Source organism: Lissotriton vulgaris, chromosome 5, assembly GCF_964263255.1.
Source record: "Lissotriton vulgaris chromosome 5, aLisVul1.2, whole genome shotgun sequence".
NCBI classification, from domain to species: Eukaryota; Metazoa; Chordata; class Amphibia; order Caudata; family Salamandridae; genus Lissotriton; species Lissotriton vulgaris.
The window spans coordinates 644728538-644744623 of NC_141693.1; positions in this window are offsets into that span (position 1 = coordinate 644728538).

The window sequence follows — 16086 nt, forward strand, 5'->3', positions numbered from 1 at the left end:
TGTGAACCTCTTGGTAAACCGGACAGAAAAAGAGTATGTGGAGTTCGGATTCATCAGACGTTCTACATGCTGGACAGATACTGGTTGATTGTTCCCTCCATTTGCTAGTGAATGTTCGAATGGGGGGAGACCCATGTCTCCACTGCAAATATAGTTTCCTGAGGAGAGGAGGGTGCAATTTGTCCAGAGTTGGTTCGAAGTTGTAAGTGTCCTTAAAGCATATGAACGAATCGGTCAATGAACCAACTTTTTGATGGTTAAGAAGATCCATTAATTTACTGTCATGATATGCCTTAGCCAATTCCTTTTTGGGGATGAGTGGACAAGTAGCCAGGGGGTCGGACCACATCTTCGAAAGTCCCAGACTCTCCAGTTCAGATTTGACAAATTTAATCCACTTAATTTTCCCCGCATTGGGCATGGCAAGCACCTCCTGTAATCCCAGTCTATAGGAGGCCAATTCTGGGGCTACCCACAGCCTGCGCCAATAAGCCAGAGGGCGAAAAGCCAGTTCTTCATCTAGCGGTCGTAGCCCCAGATCCAGCCTGAGAGGGACAAGGGGCGTACTAGGGGGGAGTCCTACAACCCTTCGAATAAATTTGTTCTCCTCTTTCTGCAGATCTTGTGTACCTACATGGCCCCTGAGTTCACACCCATACATGGCAGCCCCCCTTGCCTGTATCTTGTAGATCTGTATCGGAGGACCTATGGGCCTGATCGATGATTTGTTATTCACCAGAAGATTCATGATGCCCCCCGAGTATTGGGTCAATTTAAGGAGAGCTTTCTCCTGATGCGTGTTCCAGGACTGTCTGTCATTTAGCATGACGCCGAGGTACTCAAATATTTTCACCCTCTCAAGCCTACTTAGTCCAATTTTGGGGCTGAAGAGGAATTTAGGTGGGGGATTGAAGACCATGAATTTGGTCTTTAGGGTATTAATTTCTAGACCATGGTCCTCACAGAAGTCCGCAAAACCATCAAGGACCCTCTGTATACCCGTTGCAGACTTTGAAAGCAGCAGGGTGTCATCGGCGAACATGACAGCCGGCACCCTTACGCCAGCTAATTTAGGAGCATCAGCGATAACAACCTCGTTTAGGTGAGAGATAACCCCGTTGGCATAGAGGCAGAACAGGGTCGGTGCAAGCACACAACCCTGTCTTACCCCCCTGCCAACGGTGAACCTATTAGACAGTGCCCCCATCTTGCCACACCTCACCTGTGCAAAATTAGCACTGTGAAGACGAACAATCATTTTCAACAGACCCTCAGGGACACCCAATTTGGCCAGCACCTCCCAAAGCTTTTTCCGTGGTACCAGGTCAAAGGCCGCCTTTAGGTCCACGAATACAGCATAGAGGCTGCCACCCTCCAACTGCACCGTTTTCCAGACAATGAGGACAAGCCGAAAGACCTGGTCTATTGTTGAGACCTTCTCCCTAAAGCCAGCTTGGAAAGGGCTCAGGATATTACATTCCCTCGTCCAGTCCAGCAGGCGGTTCAGCAACAGCCTGGCAAACAGTTTTTGTGACACGTCTATCAGGCTTATTGGCCTGTAATTGACTGGGAGCAGAGGTGATCCCTTCTTATAGATTGGAACTATCTCTGCCCCCAGCCAAGTTGGGGGGATTGGCATACCATTCAGGATTCAGTTAAACATCAGGCTGAGGTACGGTGCCCAGACTTTGGGTTCATGTTTATATAGGTCCCCAGGCAGCCTATCAAGGCCTGGCGCCTTACCAGCAGCCAGGGACTTGATTGCCGTAGTGACTTCCACCACGGTGAATCCAACAATAGGAGCTACACTTTCGGTGGGTTGGTGCTTTATTTCTTCCGATGGGGTCAACAGTTGGTCACTGTGATATGGTTTATATAGATTTTTAAAATGTTCCTCCCAAACAGAGGGAGCTATGTTAGCCTTTACTGCAGCAAGGGGTTCAGCTGAGCCATGCTTCACAATTTGCCAAAAAGTTTGGGCATCTCGTGTTGCAAGGGCGGCTGTCATTTCTGTCCAGTTTCCCTCATCCCATTCTACTTTAGCATTGCGAAGGATTGCCTTGTAGGCCAATCGCTTTTCCCTGATCTTACTTGGGGTGTCTCGAATTTTAAGGGATTCTAGTAATGTGGCTTTCGCTCTCCTGCAGGAAGCGTTGAACCATGTAACTCTTTTCTGCTTAGGCTTCTTCAGCCTGGCCACAAGGTGCAGCACTTCTGCCAGGTGGGTACATAGGTCAGTGTGAATAGCACCAAGAGCAGTGAGCTGTGCGGGATTAGGTGACAATGGCATAGATGCCTCGGCCCTTTCCAAAGCGGAGGCCTCCATGTCATTGGCTAGGTGGTGCAAGCATACCTCAACCTTTTCTAGGGCAGGGACGACTAGGGCATACAGCCTTTGAATGTTGGACGGATTTTCCTGCAATTTTGCCCATTTAATTCTGCGCCTATTACTGGATAGTGCTAGATCTACCTGATTTGTTGAATTTTCTTCAACCAGGGCCGTGTGTGACCCCTGAATCTCAAATCTAAGTGAGAGCAGATTATGGTCACTATCTGACCTGGGAATTATTCCACAGTCCTTCACTTTATCCCAATCCCTTAATGAGACCAGGATATAGTCAATACGTGACTCATATCCAGGTCTGTTAAAGGTGTGTTTTGGTGGGATATCCCCTTTGATTCGCCCATTGCAAGCCCTCAGCGAATAACAGAGCGAGAAAGACGTTATTTGGGTGGCAAGTGGTGTCCAAGCCTTTGTCGGTGGGCCCTTCAAAGTGGGGATGTTCCAAAGTTCATCCTCTTCACTTGTTATACCTGCCAAATGGTCCGGGAGAGGTTCGTACTGGGTATTAAAATCTCCACCAACAATTAGGGGAGAGCAAAGAGTGATGGAGTCAAGGAACAATGCTAGATCCTCAATTGTTCCCGAGGTGGCTCCTATCCCAACCGCTCTCGAATAAACATTAATCAGTGTTACTTTTGCACCACATGACCAATCCAGATATACACACTGGAAATCTACTGAGTTAGTTTCCAGATGTGTAGCCCTGCATATAAGCCGTATCACACAAGGTGCTCCGGGAGCTCAACGGGCTTTTTTTGCCCGCTTTGCATGCCTGTGGGATATTTTGATATTACAGAAGAGGCTGCAGACTCTGCTCCGTATTTTTCTTGAATGTGTTGCCCCACAGGGCAGCACGAGTTTGCGGCCTCCCTGGGTGCAGTGCATTCTATGTAATATGGCGCACTTTACCTGTTTGCGCCCGGCGCACCTATTTTAAGGTGCACCAGGCGCAATCAATGAAAGTGCACCCTTTATATAATAGGGCCCCATATGTGATCAAAGTTTCTATGGGTGATATAATAGTCCCTGGGTTGAATTCATATGACTGGGATTCAAAACTATAATTTACTATACTGTTTTTGAGTCTGAGGACCTATATCTTAATTCTGCTAACTATGCCGATTTTTTGTTATCATCTTTATGGACATAATTTTCTGCACAGAGTCAGTTGTCAGCGTCTACATTTTAATAATACACAATGAAAACATAATTTGACTCCCAAACAAGAGAGTTTAAAAAAACATAAATAAAAGTTCACATATTTTATAGGACATAAGACTTCAGACCCCTACGTCATATATTTAAAATTAGTTCCTACCACACCAACAAAAATATATGCTTATCCAGACCAAGGTCATATCTACAACTTCGTTTGTCAACCAGTTAGCCCTTAAAGGCTATGATTACTGGAAGAACATAATTGATTTGAAATTGATTTGGGGAATGTCATTTTGGCGGGTTCAGGGAACGGAAACCTTTTTTAGAACCTGTTTAATTCCCACACAAATTATTTTCTTGAAAGACATGATCCAGCAGACAATATATCTGGCATTGGCGAAAATTAAAGAAATGAATGCCCCAACAATTCCGTCAATTGCCCGCTTTGATAATTGGCAAAGTTTGTCAAATTACACACAAGAACAACTAAAAGGCATGATACAGAAAGGTACATTTAATTTCACATTTTCAAGCCCTAATGGGTGGTTACTGTGGCCAGTAGACACTAATGGTTGTCATTCTAATTTTGTTAATTCCACATCTGTGTTCAAATTAAAATGTTCTGATTCCCCAATACTCTCAATTTTCATATTCTGGTACTATTACCACCCATTTTTGTGGGAAAATAGTGTCAACAATAGGTAGAACATTCCACACTGTCTGCAGTGAAACATCTTTCTCTCCTGTCCAAAGACATACATTTATCAGATATCATTTTGGGTCCCTCATCTCCACATTGTAAAAGATACCTATAATGACATTTGAAAGTTGTCCCAGAAGGAAGCTGGTGCAAGTTTAGGTCAAATTAACCATGATAATTCATATAAAGTGCTTTCTGTTGGTTGTAATAATACATTGTCTTCTCCAATATACAAGTTAAACAACATTGTGCTGTCTGGTATTAATAATATGCAGATTGATATGCCAACACTGTATCATGGGCAAAGTCAACTTAGATCTATTATGCAGTTTAGATGGATGCTTCAAACAATTAAACAGGTGTGTGCACCATGGCATTACTTGAATTGCAGTGAATTATTTCTGCCCTTCAATTTAACAAGCAAACAACAAATGATGGCTATTAAAGACATAACTTGCACAACACTGCATTTAGAGAAATTAGAACAACTTCCATTCACTATAGCTGAAACCCCTTCGTCTGTGTGATTATTACTTGGTTTTATTTCTTTGTCTATTTAGAGATTTCAATTCACAGCTTGCATGAAACATTTCACTGTAGGAAGATATGAACCCCTTGGGAGCAGCTTCATTCATGAATTATGGGCACTTCCCTTTCGTATCATTGTGAACGTGCCAATAGGGAAGCTTTCATTACTGGAGACGAGTGCAACTCTTCTGTTGGACACTCACTCATTTGCAAAGATATTAAAATCAACGGCACAGGTAATGCTTCTTCACCAAAATTGGCCTGTTATGTATAAGGAATCACAGTTCCCACAATTCTTCCCTTCATTACAGTCTTTCCTAATGGGAGTTACTTGATGTTTACTGATCAAGATTGCTGTAGCATGCTAGCTGGAGTCCCGTACATTTTGTCCATTCCACAGTTAGTTACTTGTTGCAACAACGCCCTGTCTCCCCCTCCACATCGGTTTGTAGATAGCTAGTTGTGGCCTTCACTTCCAACTTTGAAGGCAGACTTCAACAAGCTAAGCACAGTCAAAGCCTTATGTTTTCAAAATTAGGTAGCTCTCACATCTGCTTGCAAACCTTCACATTGTAGGTGGCTAAAAGCTCTAGTGAAATACAGCCTTTGTTAAATACAAACTTTCCACTGCATTTCAGAGAATTTGTGCATAACATTTTTAATGCCTCTAGTACAGACATTCTTGCACACTTTTTTAAAGTTCTCCACTCTTGCCTTGTCAGTTCATTCCAAACTGTCTTTGGAATGATACCAGCTTTTATCCATTCCATTTTTTCAAGTGTTTTCTGAGGATTCCCGTTGCTTATTCCTCATTATGGCATTCTTATCCTTTTTCTGCTTCTCAGCAATGAATGTTCTTTTTGCGGGCCCTCTGAAGCTACAGCCACTTCAACACTATGGTAAGCGCATGCTTCAAATATTTCTGCTAAGAGATCTGGATCTTGACTGGTCCTTAACACTCCAGCTTGCCTAGTTTACCTGCCAACAACCCATGTTCCACAGTCTCTGGTGCCCCTTTGAGTGGGCACTGGATATTTGCCTGGCTTCGCAGACATCAGTTGCCTTGGACATTGGACTGATAATGCGTCCCTTAGCAACCTAATTGCAGGACTGTCACTTGAATTTGCGACTTCTCCACAATGTGAGGGTGGGGTCACCTACTTCCGAGGAAATATGTGCATCTGCACATGGATCACGGAATACAGGCTTTACTAACATGAATGCAGGTTGCACTGTAAATATTCCACCCTCAGCTGGGAGCGATCTGTCTGTTCTTTGGAACTTACAACTTGGGCTGTTAATCAATCATCATTTGCAGAATCAGGCTCCTTTATGGAGTTGTTGTCCTTTGAATTGGTGAGTTACACAATGGATTCCTCCGTAGCACCATGATTCAAATATTTTCTGAAATTGACAATTTCTTTTTTTAATTTCCAGAATATAATTTTTACGAGCTATGCTTTGAGTTTGTTTATTTATTAATTATTTTCTTAATATTTTGTGCTTTTTTCCTTGCCTTTATCCTACTCAAGGATATTATGTGTTTCTTGCATGGCCCATTGTCATTTTCTCTAACTGCGCATGTTGTAGGCCGCCTTTATTTTGCACATGTTACTACATAACACCCTTGCTTTTGTACCACAATATATTTTCACACAGAACATTGCCAAGTTTTCTTATTTTGTTCCTTTCCCTGGATTTGATCTAAACACACTAGACAAGGTCAAACAACAATGCCCCTAGTTATTCTCTCTGGCCAGACAATAGCACTTAGACATAACAAGAGAATGCAGCTGCTGTTTGTGAGCACATGCATATCTTGTTATATAACTGAGGACGGGGGACCTGAAAAAACACACACTCAGCGAAGGTCCTGAAGCAAGACAACTACATCTGCTGAGATGTGGAACATCAACCTATGTAAGCTATGTTATGGGGTTTGTCACTAATTCCGGATATGTTTAATATATTCTCATTTAGCTCCAGTAGAAGGGGGGGTTGTCAGGCTAGTCTGTCTTACAACATGACACGGATTTTTCTGGTATATGGTTTTTTAACCATGCTAATGATATTTTTTATATGCATTTGTTGTCTTCTTGTGGTGAAAATACTGCATCTTAGAGCAGAATAGTTTAAAGAAATATTATAAACTTCGGGTCTCTTGTTTATCTTGTTGTGGGCAAGTCCGAGTGAGAGAGCAAAATGGTGTGACCTGTTACTGCGAAACCCGTTAGAGTCGAGAGTATTGTGTTCTGGGGTGCCAATTCCCTTCTTTCTCTGTACAGGTTAAGATGGCAGTGAAGGTTAAGAAGGCAGTAAAGGTTAGTGAGGCACTATAGCTAGTCAGACTCAGGTTCATAGATACTGAGGTGGTATGATAACTCAATTCCTACATGCCAAAGTTCTATGGTCCCAAGAATAGCTCTGTTCTGGAGCATAAGCCCCGAAACAATAGCTGTACACTACCAAATACTACATTTTCATTGGCTTGCAGATGGTCTGTATCTACCCAGGAGATTCCTACCTATTACCTAAAACAAGCCTTGTTATGGAATCAACCCACATAACTCTAGAACTTCCTACCATGCCAAATGTTTATGAAACTCACCAAGGGCCAGGTGCACGACCCATTTTTCCATGTGTAAACAGGTTTGCGACCTGTTTGAGCGAGCAAAAATATGAATGGGCTTTGTACAAACCCTATTTAGCGAGTCACAATTAATTTGCGATTCGCTAATAGGATTTGCGACGCACTATTAGAAGGGGCGTTCCAAGGGAATCCCCTCCTAATAGTGACTCGCAACCCTATGTAAGAATGTTTTGCAACCTCAATTGCAGTCGCAAAACACACGCAATTTACCACCCTCTTCAAGAGGGTGGCAAAGCACTTGCTAATGGGAAGGGGTCCCCTTTGTGAATGCAGGGGAAAATATTTTTAGAGCAGGCAGTGGTCCCAGGGACCACTACCTGCACTTAAAAAATAGAGCAAACATGTTTAATTTTTCTTTTTTTAAAAGCATCATGTTTTTCCTTAAGGAAAACGGGCGCATGTAAAAAAAACTGCTTTATTTAAAAGCAGTCATAGACTTGGAGGTCTGCTGAGCCCAGCAGGCCACCATACCTGGGAGGGCCAACCAATCCCAATGGGGTCGAAAATTGCGAGTGCCTCATGTATATTGATGAGGCATGTAATTTGCGACCCCATTGGGAACCGCAAACAGTGTCTCTGACACTGTTGTACATTGGCATTAGCGACTCGCAAATTGTGACTCAGAATTTTTTGCAATTTGCAAGTCGCTAATGCAAAAAGTCGTACATCAGACCCTAAGTACTAATGAAGAACAAGATTGTTCAATTACCTCATAGAATGATCCAGAATAGGGTGAGATGCTGCTGGAAAAATCAGGTTTCGAATCATTTACTTTTCTGTACTGAATGTTGCATACATGAAAATATTTCTTACCTCAGCTGTAACAAGCTCCAAGCATCAATGTGAATCCTTTAAAACATTCCTTTCCATTTTTTTGTTTTATATATTTAAAGTGTTCTAAGTGTGAGAAAATTGTGTAGGGCAGTTTTGTGACAGTTTTGTTCCATCTGATTGACAATGTTACTTTTTAAAATATGTTTTAACAAATTGCCTACTCATTTATGATATACAGAGATACATTTTTAAAGACAAAATATATACATTTGTAAAGATGCTATATAATTTATCATATTTTCAGAAAAAATAAAACGAGTTTGAAGCGAGATGTAGCTACAGACAAAAGCAGGTAGAAGTTAAAAAAAATTGAATATTCAAAAAATACTTAGGGCCTGATTAGGATACATCGGACCACCATCCCTTCGGAAACCCGACCGCCTGACTACAAGTTGGCGGTCCTGCCACCCGAAATAGGATGCGACTGCCACCACGGTGGTTGCACTGCCTATATTTTGGTGCTGCCTTCAGCACATGCCGCATTACAATAAATGGACCTCACACATACCCTGCACTACTTGGCAGGAACCATGAGGTTGGTGGGCACCATAGGTGCACCCCAGGTCCCCTATCAGAAGGCAAGGGGGCACACTAGAGGCCACCAAAGGAACCTTCCGCTACCCTTTTCATGGCAGGTTAACCGCAATGAAAGGGCCAACGGAAAAAACATCAGAAGGCCTATGGCGCTGCCTGAGCAAGCCAGTCAGATTAGTGTTGGATATTTTTTCCACCACCGACCATCTGCTCACCACACTAATGTGGTGGGCTGAAAACACTATTATGTTGGTGGTGGGAATGCCACCGACAGGCTGTTGGTGGTGGATCCACCGTCATCGTAATCAGGCCTTTAAATTTGGATCGCCTCACTACTTACACATTTGAGCACAAATATAACTGTTTTCAGCATGCGATCTGTAAAAAAAAATGACTACTTGCACTTTTAAAACAATGTACTCCCCTGCATTTAAAATGAGGATTAAATTCGGCCTTCTATATTCATCAAAATGTTACAATTACAAAATAAAGCAAATTAATTTTCGAAGTCGTAGTTATAACCAGTGCTGGAAAGTGGATTATTAGTTGGAATGGATGGGAGTGCCCCACAAGTTACAATGGCATACTTCTTTTTAGGTCTAGTAAGGTTGCCGTAATTTGAGCTCAACCCCTGGTAACTATGGCACAGAACAAACAGGGTTCACTTAAGAAAATGGGTAAAACATTTTGGATTACCAAAACAGTTTAAAGTTGAAAATACAACAAATGAAAACCTTACTCCTGTTTATGAAAATAGAAAATATTTCAATGTAATTTTACAAGGAGGTTTATTTTGGCTAGTCCAATTTGCCATTAAACCTGCACAGCCAAGTTACTCCTGGCAGGCCTGCACTCATGTTCTGCATTGTGAGTGAATGGTGGCACAATATGTGCTACAGTTCATTAGTGACATTTAACTTACAGGCCCTGCATACACTTTGCACCATATACTGGTGACTTATAAGTAAGTTAAATATGCAAATTAGGCATGAAGCCAATTTCAACCTGTGTTAGGGTTCAGAGCACATGCACTGAGGACTGGGTAGCAGATGTATGGGGTCATCATATAAAAAGAGGCATTTTCCTACAAATAGTTTTTACGCGATTTTCTCTGTCAAGCTTCATTACAACATCTGAGCAACTACCACGTCAGAGAATAGTTCAGACTATGTAACATCCTTAACACTGTAGAGGTATGTGCCTAAACGGAATATCTTGGTTATGCAAGTTGAGTTCAGCACTACCTATGGCCCAAAGGTACTAGTTGTAAATTACATTACAGACTGCGCTAGCTCCAAAGGATGGCAAAGAACAGGCCTAACAGTGAGTAATATTGCTACCTCCTGCTAATATGTCACTTATATTCTTGCTTCTGGATATCTGTGGAGGTATTGATCAATCCAGTTTCCTTTTTTCACAAGGAACTGAGAGGTAGTCTCTGTAAATGTTCGGGACAGACTAGTGCATCTGAAAATACAGTAAGTCTAGGAAGAGTCAGTCTCAAGGTTTTGAGCAGAATTTACAAAACATTTTGTGCTTATACATGAGATTTATAGAGCAAGTGGTAGGGCTATGGTTTCTAAGCTTCACAAACCTAAATCTATTAACTACCATGTAACTTTACACCACAAGTGTGTACAATTAACCAGAATGATGTGTGGGCATTACAAGGCAGGGTTGGCCTAGTATGTTTGTAGATGCCCGCAAATCCTTCGGTCTGTGGACATTCATAAACCCCTATCTCACCCTTTCCCACTCTGGCACGGAAAACTCATAAATCAGTGCATGTGTGATATAGTAATCCCATAAGCATAGGATTGTGATTCCCTTTAAGAATCTGTCCAATTTTTTTGCCATGTAACTGACTGCCTCCAATCACACATGCCCTTCATACTCACACACATGTTCTTAAAAAGTTTCTCTTGAGTTTCTTCTAGAGGTGAGTCTATTTCTGTTATGAGGCATTCAGATTGACATACTCTACAGAGCTATTGCCAATAATAGATTGACTTGAAGACTATTTAATTAGGTCATTGATTGACTTGGGGGAAATTTTAATGATGACAAAATTCAAAAAATTCTCGAATTCAAGTTATATGAAATTCCTTAAAATGTCTTATTATGCAATGTCTTCAAATTTTTGCATGTGAGAGGCACGTTAATTCAGACAATATCTGACGAAGAGACATTATTTGTTGAAACCAGTCTTGTGCCAATATTTAGCCATTCATTTTTATATGGCATGAAGTGCACACTCATTTGAGAAACGTCACACAGGATACCTTCAAACCACGTTTCGCGCTAAAAGCATACTTTCTTGACATTTTTAGGACTTTAGAGAAATTTCTCAGTAAAAAATTGCATAATTTTGCCAAATCTCAGTTATCGGCCATTTTACTTGTCCTCCGAAAGCAGTGTGGAAGCATATTGCCCTTGACATCAATTCTGTGTGAAAACACAGATGGAATGTAGGATACATCTGTGCAAGTAGATTTTCTGGTAGCTCACCACATGACAATATAGTATTCCCTACTTCATTAATTGCAGGTCCAGGATCAAGGGGGAAAAACAGAAACCGTAAACTAAACACTGTATTCCACACAACCTGTATTTCTTCTTTTATAGCTCAAAGTCCATAGCGGGCTGACCAAAGGCAAGTTCAAACATTGAATAGCTAATACATATACATATTTAATTTACCTTTTATTATTCATTGGTAAATATATACTTCAATAATTTTCTTCGCACATCCACAATATTATTTACAACTCTCAAGATTATCAAGTCTTTACTTTTTCTTCATGTTTCAAAAAACATTATTACGAAAATGTTGTGTATTTTTCATAAAAACATTTTGCAGTGCACAAAATTATATTGTTACTTGCATGACGTAGCACTCTGGTTGTAAACCTAAGTCCAGGTTTACACCTACCGTTGACATGCTGGGAAGTAGCTGTTTATGATAGAGCAGTTTTGAAAGATCTCAATAATATTACCAAATGCATTACCCCTGTTCCACCAAACTTGACAAAAGGAGAGGCTGCTGCATTCAAACAATTTCAAGAAAACCCAAAGATCACAATGAAACCACGTGACAAGGAAGGGGCATAGTTTTCATGGACACCAGACAATATATTGAAAAGTACAAACAATGTTAGAGGTCCCAGAGCACTACAAAAGGACAGAATTAAAAGTATTTGAACAAGTGATATTGAGAGCATTTGAGAATGGGGGTATTTGTAAGAAGGAAATTGAATTCCTTAACAAGGATAACCCAGTTATTCCAGCCTTGTATTGAGTCGCCAAGACCCAGTAAAACATCTAATCATTTCCCCTCTTCTTTCCTCCACAGAACCCCTCTCCAAGTATGGGAACGCCTTTCTCTGTCCCATTACTAAGTGCTACGGCTCATATATCAGAGACACAGGGGATATGAAAATAAAGAATGCGCCCATTAATCGCCATCAAGAGATCCTAGTAATGTTATATTTTGAGGCAATTTGCACTAATACTCACTAAAAGAGGTGCTAGGCACAGTAGAAGCCCTCAGGGAGAGAACACCTGAGTACAGACCAAATGGGTTAATTTTGAAATGTCTCAAAATTGTGCTTTTTAACAACTTTTTGGGAATTCAATGGGAACATCTATCAGCAAATCAAGGGGAACAGTATGGGGCTTCTTGCGCCCCAAGTATAGCGAATATCTATATGGGTGAATATGAATGTAAACACATCTATAATGAAGTAGCACCCTTTTTTGAGAACATTATGTACTAATCACGGTTTATAAATTAAATATTCCTTGTATGTTCTGAGGAGGAAGAAGATCTCATCAGTTCATCCTGTGGCCCAACTCCAGCAACAAGAACTTAAAATGTACTGCTACACATAGCAGGAAGAAGGTAGAGTTTTTTTGCAAGTAAATCTCTGGTTGCTGGCTAAGATGCAGGTCATTTTTGGGGGAAATCCACAATGCCAAACCAAAATGATACAGCACACCAGCTTCCATCCATACTGCCAGAAAAATTCAATCCCCTTTTGAGAATTCCTAAGGATTAGACGCAATTGATGTAAAATGGAGGCATTTATGTTGCATCCATAGGAATTGAAGGAGCATACCCGAGACTTCTAATCAGATACGCTTTCAAAAGAGTTAAATATTATAATTGAGATGCACTTTGGCAGGAAAATGTCACAAAAACGGACAATAGGTTAGTATGTATCACCAACCACTCAAATGTGAACTACAAAGTAAAACTGATCTTTGTATGCAACTGGAAAATACTCAATACCAACGAGGAAAAACATGAGTTTGGACGTAATGCAAACCTTAGGGACAAACTGGTACACACTAGAATGAGACAAAATACAGGATATTGGCAAAGAACCATCAGTGGTATCACCTTGGTAAAAGGAAATCATAGATGTGGCATATCAATGCCTGCAACATAGCCATGGTGACTGAATGCTGGGAAATAAAGTATACACTGGTCTCCTTAAAGATATGACCAATTGCGGAAGATGCAATAATATTTATCGTATTGCATATCTGTGTGGTCTAGGTTACTCACCGAAACAAGCAAAGGGTTCAGGATTCACTATGGTGAGCATAAGTCAGCAATCAGGACTAAGAAATTGCAGGAACCTTTTGCCTAACTTTGCCTTGAAGCACAACATTCTGAAAGCGATTTGAAGTGGATCATATTTGAGAGTGAAGCAACGGCAGTGGCGTCAAATGATAGAAGTGAGAAGAGAAAGGAAAACTTTTCTGGATATTTTCACTCAGTACAGTGAAAGAAGGACTCAATTAGGAAATAATGTTGCCTGTTACATAATTAGCAGATGTTTGGTTGAAGAATAGCTAGCTCGATTATCAACTATTACCTGTGATCTCTTACTACTATGGATTACACTGCACCTGGTAGATAGAATCATGGACTCCCTTTTACATTATTTTGTCAGCACACTGGGTTCTCTGTATGTATGACTGTATCTTTTAGATTTTTCAAATATACCATTAGGACACCTAAATAGGTTAATTACAAAATGGAACTTTATTTTTCAATTCAGCTTTAATACTGGCACATCATATACTGGTACCCCATCAGATAGGTTGCAGATCTATCGTATTTTCGACGTGTATTTGGGAAGAGATATGGAATGCCATAGTCATATAAAGGTACTGATTTTCACTGTAGCGACTATAGGAATAGGCTTCAGCCCCCAGGCAGCCCTTAAGTAAACTTAATTAGCCCCATCACATGTTGGGCCCTTTTCAAGAAGTTGTGTTACTATTCAAGATCAAACCTGTGGCCCTTTAGAGGACTGAAAACACATTCCAACATGGCTCTCAAAAACAATGATAAGGTACTTACCCCTGTCCATCATCATGTTGCTAAAGAGGATCACATGTGTCCAGCATATATAAACAAAATAATGGTAGGATCAACAACATCTAACTTTCCGGCTAAGCCGTAAGTCAGGTAAAGGCACCTTGTTAACAGTTTGAGAGTCTGTTTTCTGTCTGTTAGTTAATAGCTAGTGAATGTGAGCGCAAGCTACGAGGGATCACTCGGGAGGCTGTTCAGCAGTGACAATAGCTGAGTGTGGGTTTTGGGATCTGGCAAATATATTTAAAATACCCGGTTTAGCAATAGCCCAAGCATGCATAACAATAAGAGAACAGCATGGTGCTTTGCCAAATCATCAGGCAGTAATACGCTGTAACTAACTAAAGGATGTGGCCTTTAGGGGCAACGCAGGTTACTTACAACCACCTGCTGTGGCTTCCCAAGAATGAAGAGTCGGTCAGACAATAAAAAATGCAAATAGTTAGTTTATTATCAATATTCTGCTGAGGAGTCCATCATGACCTGCACCCTAAGATCGAGCAGTCAGAAGGGTTCAGAGTTCCTTGTAGTGTTGTGTTAAGGCCACTAAAAATGTACTCTAGGTGGTGGGGGGTTGGGGAATTCCTCATTTCGGAACTAGGACCCTCACACACCCAGCAAGCTAGGTATCATGCTTCATCATATGGGTCTGCTCCTCGTCGATCCGGCGCTGCAATGCTCGACGGGCACCCATAAAGGGGCTCTTCATCGGAGATCTTTTGTTCCTTGCCGTATTGGTGCCATGGCTGTGAGGGGCCTAGTAATGTGTAGATGTAGGAAGTGAATATAAAACAGGTCAGGGAACCCTTTGTGATAACTTTATTCTCTTGGGAACCCACCCTTATTAAAATGATTAGAGGGGGGAGACTGTTTTGTTATAAAGTGACAAAAATTTCGCTCAACCCCTATAAGGTCAACATGTTTCTCACCTCAATAAGTCACAGAAGTGATCAGGTGGCAATTCCTCAGGACCGTGTGTATAATACAAACTATCTACAGTGAAAGGTATGGTGCAATTCTACCTACCAATTGTTCTACCAGAGGGTGATTACCCTGGAAATGGCAGTCAACCTAGAGTACAAGGAAGAAATATAGAAACAAAATAATGGTTGGGGGAGAAAGCGATATCCCCTTTCGATTTCAGATGTTGTGCTAAATTTAACACAATCATAATTCAGACTTTCTTAATAAAAACAGACAGAGCTCACGCTCTGTACACATCCCCTGTGTATCCATTTATTAGAACACTCAGATGTAGTGTCTCTATCTATGAAAACATATGAAAACTCAGGTCAAAGAATGTTAGAAGTAGAGCTGATGTACCGCACACCGCCAGCCAAGCACCAATTCATGCACACTGCCAGCCAAGCGCCAGTCTACACACACCGCCATCACATTTTGAATTTATTTTACAAAACAAACACAAACAAATTGCAAATACATACAAATCTACTAACACAAAATCTGAAACTAAATACATTGCACCAATGCCAACCTTAAAACAGAACACAAATTTTAAACAATACAGACCAGGCAGTTCATTTTATCACTCATGGTTACTCCCAAAAATTCTTTTGTGTGTGGTTAGCTCTATAACAAGCAGGCACACACAGCCCAGGGTTAGAAGGACATCCAGGACAGAAAAGACGAGTCTCCTTCCGCAGACCTCTTCGCCAACAGACTCTACATCATCTAGTGGGAAAGTCTTTTGTAGATGTGGGAGGAATGTAATCAGGAAATTGGGAATCTTTCAATCGAGCCACATCCTCCACCACTCCAAATCTAGGAACACTTACCTGTTCCACAACAACAAGACTAGCTATCACAGAGTGCTGAAACTGAAGAAATGTCAACTTTGATGCAGGGGTACATTTCTTGAACACAGTAAAAGCATTCAAAGTTGCTAAGTTGAAAAAATGGATGGCCAACTTCTTATACCAAACATAAGC